The sequence below is a fragment of the Ovis aries genome, chromosome 5 (assembly GCF_016772045.2).
Source record: "Ovis aries strain OAR_USU_Benz2616 breed Rambouillet chromosome 5, ARS-UI_Ramb_v3.0, whole genome shotgun sequence".
Classification (NCBI taxonomy): Eukaryota; Metazoa; Chordata; class Mammalia; order Artiodactyla; family Bovidae; genus Ovis; species Ovis aries.
The window spans coordinates 39477140-39485766 of record NC_056058.1 but is presented as its reverse complement, the minus strand read 5'-3'; the positions used below and the strand labels follow the sequence as shown (position 1 = coordinate 39485766).

General features: G+C 36.8%; 1 pseudogene; it reads right to left on the bottom strand.

Annotated features, from left to right (window-relative positions):
* Positions 1-5708: 5708 nt before the first annotated feature.
* On the bottom strand, positions 5709-6641 carry LOC101110055 (olfactory receptor 2L8-like; annotated as a pseudogene).
* Positions 6642-8627: the final 1986 nt, after the last annotated feature.

The following is an 8627-nucleotide window of genomic DNA, read 5'->3' as shown; positions in this document are numbered from 1 at the left end:
TCCTGCATACAGATTTCTCAGGAGACAGGGAAAGTGGTCTGGCATTACCAGCTCTTTAAGATCCACCCCCACTTTTTTCTGTGATCCACACAGTCAAAGGCTTTAGCATAGTCAGTGGAACAAAAGTAGATTAAAAAAAAAGAATTCTCTTGCTTTTTCTATGATCCAGCGCATGTTGGTAATTTGGTCTCTGGTTCCTCAGACTTTTCTAAACCCAGCTTATACATCTTCAAGTTCTCAGTTCATGAACTGTTGAAGCCTCACTTAAAGATTTTGAGCATTATCTTGAATGAAATTGTATGGCAGTTTGAACACTCTTTCACATTCTTTACAATCCTTGGAATTGGAATGAAAACTGACCTTTTCCAGTCTGATGGCCACTGCTGAATTTTCTAAATTTGCTGGCATATTGAGTGCAGCACTTTAACAGCATCAACTTTTAGAATTTGGAATTCCATCACCTTCACTTGCTTTGTTCATAGTGATGCTTCCTAAGACCCACTTGACTTCACATTGCAGGATGTCTGGCTCTTGAAGAGTGACCACACCATCATGGTTATCTGGGTCTTTGGTGATGGAATTACAGCTGAATTATTTTAAAATCCTGTTTTTAAGACCTTTCTTGTAAAGTTCTTCTTTGCTACCTCTTCTTAATCTCTTCTGCTTCTGTTAGGTCCTTGCTTCTTCTGTCTTTTCTGCTCATATTTGCCTGAAATATTCCCTTGTTCTCTCCAATTTTCTTGAAGAGATCATTAGTCTTTCTTTTTCTACTGTTTTCCTCTATTTCTTTGCATTGTTCACTTAAGGCTTTCTTATCTCTCCTAGCTATTTTCTAGATCTCTTCATTTGGTTGAGTATATCTTCTCCTTTCTTCTTTGCCTTTCACTTGTCTTCTTTTCTCAACTATTTGTAAGACCTCTTCAGATAACCACTTTGTCTTGCATGTCTTTTTCTTGGGGATGGTTTTGGTCAACACCACTGAATTGCCGTGTGTGTGTGTGTGTGTATATATATATATATATATATATATATATATATGCATGTGTATATATACATATATATAGCCAAGTATATGTATATATATATATATACATAAGCATACACATACAGAACTACTTTGTTGTATATTTGAAATGAGCACAATATTGTAAATCAACTATATGTCAATAAAAAACAAGCAAAATTAAATCAGCCACCACTCCTTGCAAACACACAATTGTGAGAGGTGTTTTAATATTGTCATATTAGTTAGGACTTTTCCTGTGGGCTGAAGCAAAGAATTGGATTTTATTCTGGAATTCTGGAAATCTTGGTTGAGGAAGGGAACAGTTCATAATACCACACTGGAAACAATGGTTGAAATAGGCCTCTGTGACCAATCAGAGAGTAGTAGTAATCAGACCAGTAGTAATTCTCATTTCTGTAAACGGGATCTGAATTGTTGGTGAAAAAGCCTGCAAAAGGGTCTGGCACAGTATTTTACACTGACAACTATATGTATGTAATCTTCTTTCTATTCGTGAAATTCTATTCACTTATCCATGACAAAAGACAGCCCAAAGTGCCAGTGAGTCCTAAGCCATTACCTCCTGAGGAAAGCACACAATCTCTGGGTAATTTGTACTCTTCTCTTTCACAGGCAGGTATGCTTTCTTGCTCTGGCTATAGATTCTGTATCCAGTATTATTTCTGGTATCTTATGGTATCCTCACAAATATTTCATCTTATCTGCTACCATCTATGACCCACTTAACTTGTACACTGGAAACTATTTAATTGGTTCTCTGCAGTGTATGTGTCCTGCTTCTCAAATAGTGCATAACCTACCATCATAAACCTTTCATATAGAATAGTGGTTTACTTATTGTTACACTCTCAGTTTTCTCATATGTTTGCCTCTGGTGAGTTTTGAACCACCAACCAAATGCTCAGTTTCTTCCTGGACCTAATTCTCAATCTTATGTTTCTTCAATACTTCCTCAAAGTCATACACATTGACTTAAGATCACTGAATCTTGTAGTCCTAGGTTGGCAGAAAATATCATTCATCTTATTTCTGTCCTGGTATTGCCTTCACAAAACTTATGTTTAGTCTCACGTTGGCTATCGCTCATGCTGTACAGACATTAAGACTGATTCTACCGTGTCTCTGAAGTATTCGTGGACCACTGAATTTCCCAAAATATACTGATTTTTCAGATCAGTAAGGGTAGCTCTTTCTCTGTTGCTCTCAGTGGAGAATTCTGGTTGAAGAATCAGATTGCAAATGCCAGATTAGAGTGTGAAAAATCAAAATTCAAATGAGTAATTTGAAACTCCTAATTTGCTTTATTCATCATTTCATGAATTGGTCAGAATCCCACCAATAATATATAAAGGAGCTTCAGGATGTCATACAAAATTGAAGCCTTTTATAGCAGAAGAAAGCTAGGTAAAGAAGTTTTTCAGGCAGAGTGGACTATTTCCATCAAGGTCAACATCCTTTTCGTAAGTGATGCTCTATCAGGCAAATGATTTTATTAATTCTTACCAGATATCTCCAGAATGACTGGTTAAGATTACGTTCCTTGGAGAGATTCAAACTGCAACTAGATTAGTACTAATTATTAGTTTGTTGACATGGGTTTAACCAACTGGATATATCTGGAGTCGGTCGTCTCTTTCCGCCCCCCCCCCCACCACTTTCACGAGACTCTTAGCCTAACTTAGAAAGGTAATCAAAATTTAATACATTAGTGACATTTTTAGCTGCTGCTCTATAGATCATGCAGCTTTGATTTATCTTTTTTTTTTTTCCTCACATTCACAGGTCAGGATGGCTTTTGTATGTGTGTGTGTATGTATGTGTTTCCCTGGTGGCTCAGATGGTAAAGAATCTGTCTGCAATGTGGGAGACCTGGGTTCTGTCTCCGGATTGGGAAGATTCCCTGGAGGAGTTCATGGCAATCCACTCCAGTATTCTTGCCTGGAGAATCCTCATGGGCAGAGGAGTCTGGCAGGTTACAGTCCTTGGGGTCACAAAGAGTTGGACATCATTGAGTGACTAAGCACATGTGTGTTGTTTGGGAGTTTTGTTTGCTTGTTTGTTTCTGCTAAATCTCTATGGTATTCTCAGGTCACGACTTTAGGCTCATGATTTTTAGCCTGTTTTCCTTGTTCCTTTTTTGACATTCCATTCTTAGGGATATCATTTACTTGCAGTGAGCAGCTGTAAAAATACATTTCAAACACTTGAGAGAATGCAGAACACCATGAGGTCTACTAAAACTATTATAAGTAAAAAAACTGTCAATGTCTGAATTGTAGTTTGGAGTAAAAAATGGAGTTATTCAGTTTTCCTGGCTCACCCCCATGTATATAGGAGGTATTCATGACATTAATTTTTTTTCTTATTTTTGTGTTAAACAGACCTGTGTTACAGGGGACATCTTAGTCAAGAACCTAGAATAGTAGAGAAAGATAGCTTTTCTTGCCTACACTATTTACTGATACTTTAGGATACAAGGTTCCCATCTTGCTTTTTAGCTAACTAAGTCCAGAAATATATAGCTTTTCCCCCTAGTCCATGATATGTCAGGGTCAGCAATAGATTCATATCTCCTTATTTCTTCTATTATTCATAACCTGAAATGGACAAGGAGACTGTAATAGACATCTCCACTCAACTCCATATTTCCTTAGACTATTTTCAATGATAACTGACACACACACACCAAAAGAGAGAGACACTACCATCATTTTCCTTGTTTGCCTAATGCCATTCCCTTTCTATTCACTCAAACTCCCTTTCTTAGGACGTTATACATTTAGGGCAAAAGTAGCTAAAAATGTTGCATGTGTGCTTGCCTAGGTCCACACTCAAGAGGATCTTTGCTTGTTTTAATACTACATTGATGCTATTAAAAAAAAGTACACCACAGGGTCAAAGAAACTGGTACCTGAACAGAAGTATTTGAGTGTGTCTTACACAATAGCAGATAAGGATGTAACCTGTTAAAGAATGCTCTTTTCATAACCGGCTTTTAATAAACTTCCTTGGGTTGCTCATCTGTCAGTCAGTTGAGTCACTCAGTCCTGTCCGGTTCTTTGAGACACCATGGACTGCAGCATGCCAGGCTTCCCTGTCCAACACCAACTCCCGGAGCTTGCTCAAACTCAACAATCTAATCCTCTGTCCTCTCCTTCTTCTTCTGCTTTTAATCTTTCCCAGGATCAGGCTCTTTTCCAATAAGTCAGTTCTTCCATCCTGTGGCCACACCATTGGAGCTTCAGCTTCAGCATCAGCCCTTCTGATGAATATTCAGGACTGATTTCTTTTCAGAAGGCCTGGTTGGATATCCTTGCAGTCTAAGGGTCTCTCAAGAATCTTCTCCAATACCACAGTTCAAAAGCATTAATTCTTCAGCTTTCCTTATAGTCTAACTCTCACATGACTACTATGAAAACCGTAGCTTTGACTAGACGGACCTTTGTTGGGAAAGTAATGTGTCTGCTTTTTAATATACTGTCTGGGTTTTTCATAGTTTCTTCCAAGGAGTCTTTTAGTTTCATGGTTGCACTCACCATCTGTAGCAGTTTTGGAGCCAAACAAAAATGAAGTCTGTCACTGTTTCCATTGTTTTGCTACCTATTTGCCATGAAGTAATGGGGCTGGATGCCATGATCTTAGTTTTCTGATTGTTGAGTTTTATGCCAACTTTTTCACTCTCCTCTTTCACTTTCATCAGGAGGCTCTTTAGTCCTTCACTTTCTGCCATAAGGATGGTGGCATCTGCATATCTGAGATTATTGACATTTCTCCTGGCAATCTTGATTCCAGCTTGTACTTCTTTCAGCCCGGCATTTTGCATGATATACTCTGCATATAAGTTAAATAAGCAGGGTATACAGGGTATACAATATACAACCTTAACATACTCCTTTCACAATTTGGAACCAGTCTGGTTTTCTATGTCTGGTTCTAACTTTTGCTTCTTGATCTGCATACAGATTTTTTCAGGAGGCAAGTAAGGTAGTCTGGTATTCCAATTGCTTTAAGTATTTTCCACAGTTGTTACTATCCACACAGTCAAAGGCTTTGGAGTAGTCAATAAAGAAGAAGTAGATATTTTTTCTGAAACTCTCTTGCTTTTTCAATGATCTAATGGATGTTGGCAATTTGATCTCTGGTTCCGCTGTCTTATCTCAATCCAGCTTAAACATCTGGAAGTTCACAGTTCATGTACAGTTGAAGCCTGGCTTGGAGAATTTTGAGCATTACTTTGACAATGTGTGAGATGAGTGCAATTGTGTAGTATTTTGAGTACCTGATTAAATATATATTTAAAATTAAAATTAAAACAATTTAAAAATCAAAATTATTTTTTACATAGGAAAATAAATGTGTTTGAAATTGATTAGGAAATATATACCATGAAGTAAAAGGGTAAGGCTTGAAATTATACATATACATATACATATATATGTGTATGTATAACAAGATACTTCCATGCATATATATATACATATTTATAAGATAATATTGTCTAGATATGAGTAATTTTTTTCTCTAGATTAATTTTAGTCCTTGAATTTAATGATTGGAACAGTGATAAAACAGTATGTTAAATCACTGTCCACTGATGTGTATACACACACACACACACACACACACACACACACACACACACACACACACAAGACCTAGGTAATTATACAAAAAGATGTGGCTACATTTTCACAGAACAGATTCTCTTAGTTAATCTTCTCAGGGCTCCCATCACCTCCTTGTTTCTCAGGCTATAGATAATAGGGTTGAGCACTGGGGTGAGGATGGTATAGAAGACAGCCAGAACCTTGTCCTCTGTTGGAGTTAGAAGGGATCTTGGACTTAGATAAGTGTAAACAAAGGGCATATGGTAAAAAGTTACCACAGTAAGATGAGTGCTACAGGTTAAATAAGCTTTCTTCCTCCCTACAGCTGACTGCATGTGATAAACAGCAAAGAGAACACGACTATAGGAACCGGCAATACCAATGAAAGGCAATAGAAGGAAAAAGATGGCACTCACAAACACGGTGTACTCATAGATCCAGGTGTCCATGCAGGCCAGAGTCAACATGGCTGGGACATCACAGAAGAAATGATTAATGGCCCTAGATTTGCAATAAGGATCTGGAAGACATATATGGTGTGGGCTCAGGAGTTGATAGAGCCTGTCGTCCATGATCCTATTATCATCAACACACACGCTCTTCTGCTGATTCTGATGGAATAGTGAAGAGGAAAGCAAATGGCTACATAACGATCGTAAGCCACAGATGTCAACAACAATGCTTCTGTACCTGCTAAAGTCATGAAGAAGAAGCTCTGCATTCCACATCCAATGAAGGAGATAGACTTATTTCCAAGCAGAAAATTGCAGGCCATTTTAGGGACAATGGTGGAGATGTAGTTAGGTCAATGAAGGAGAGCTAAGTAGGAAATACATTGGTGTGTGGAGATGGGTGTCCAGAAAGATGAGAAGGATCATAAAGAGGTTGCCAAACAGAGTTGTTGGGGAAATGAGAACAATGAGAATAAAAAGAAACATGCCAAATCTTGAAGGGGGAAACAACCCCAATAAGATGAAATCAGTTGATGTTTGATTATAAGTTTCCATGGGTTATTCATATTATTTTTCCTAAAGGCAGACACAAAAGCAAGTGAGTTAAATATAAACGATAGCTATTTTTGTTACATTATTTTAAATGTTACAGTTCTTAGAAGATGGACTGATGTTACAAATTTTACAGAAAAGAAATCTTCCTTTTGAGTCACTGATTAAAATTTGAAAATGAAACATTTTTCACCTGTTTCCAAGAAATCTTTAAAATTACTTTTAAAATTATTTTTTACTATATCACTAGGATAAGTATGTTTTACTGACCTACACAAGCTAAATTAATATCAAAATAGGGCTTCCCTGGTGGCTCAGAGGTTAAAGCGTCTGCCTCCAATGTGGGAGACCTGGGTTCGATCCCTGGGTCGGGAAGATCCCCTGGAGAAGGAAATGGTAACCCACTCCAGTATTCTTGCCTGGAGAATCCCATGGACGGAGAAGCCTGGTAGGCTACAGTCCACGGGGTCACAAAGAGTCGGACATGACTGAGTGACTTCACTCATTAAAGATATATGCATAGGATATCAGTATAAATGCATACACTGAAGAATTCTGAGTAACTATTTAAGGCAATTAAGAAATTTTTCACTTAAGTGGAAAACATTAGTTGGTTCCTGCATAGCACCAAGTCACTTCAGCTGTGTCCAACTCTTTTGACCCCATGGACCATAGCCTGCCATGCTTTTCTGTCCATGGGATTCTCCAGACAAGAATACTGGAGTGGGTAGCCATGCCCTCCTCTAGGGAATCTTCCCAACTGAGGGATCAAACCCATGTCTCTAACATCTCCTATATTGGTAAGAGGTTTCTTTATCACTAATGCCATGTGGGAAGTCATTAGTTGGTTCATCTGTTGCATGTCATGTAATGTGTAAGCATATTGAGTTTCTTCTGCCTCTTCTGAAAAGAGGAGTTTCTGAATGCCATGGTTAATGTAAACCCTATGCCTGAATATCTATCACACTCCTTACAGCTTTCAACAATCGCTCAAGCTCTGACAAACAGCATGTGTTTTATATGTTTCCAGATCTCTAATTCTTCTGTGTTAGAGAAACACTGATGGTATTTTATCTTATTAATTTAATTTTTACTTTTATTTTCTTGTATTCGAAATTCTTTCCAACTGTAGATTATTGTGCAAATGTAAGCACTTATATTTAAAATACCTCTCTGCTAAATCCCAATCATTCTGATGATAGAAAATACAAATGCTATAAATTAAAAGAGAACAAGTGAGCGTAAAGCACAATAAGAGATGAAATACTTTAGGATCACCTAAAAGAAGAAATTTGGGCAGAAAAATAATAATCAATTAAAAGGCAAGAAGAGTAAGGAATCTTTTCTTGGAGGTCAGAAGGAGAATTCTCTAGACACATTGTAAGTATGCCAGGTAATAAAGTCTCTGTCTAATTAAACAATAATAATTGATAAAACATTTAGTGAAAGTTTCATAAACAAAATTATATACATATATATGTATATAATCAGAATAAAAGAAAAAACAGCAAAAGAATATAAAAAGATTGTGCTTTGGAAAGGATATGAGGCTAAGAGAATTAGTAGAACGAAAGCAATGCATACTTACAGCTGTTCCTAGAAATGTACATAATATAATAATGATGGAGTTAATTGAACCATAAAAAACCTATTCTTTTCAGAATTTATATATTTCAGCCAACATATTCAAACGATGTAAACAGAAGACTTAAAAATAAATGAGGAATGTTTTATTAAAAGTGTTTCCTTGAGAATTCTATATGTCTTTTAAAATATTTTTGGAAAATTCATATTTTTGCCTGTGAATACATGGTTCGAAAAGAATTTTGACAGAGAAAATGCCAATAAGAACTATTTGTATAGAAATGCTAGATACAATATCCTTAGGTTTTGCAATAATTTATATTTTTATATTTTAGCTGTATGTACTAGATGACAATGGCCAATTGCTGTCAACTTTGCCACCCCAGACACAAAATGTAAATAACT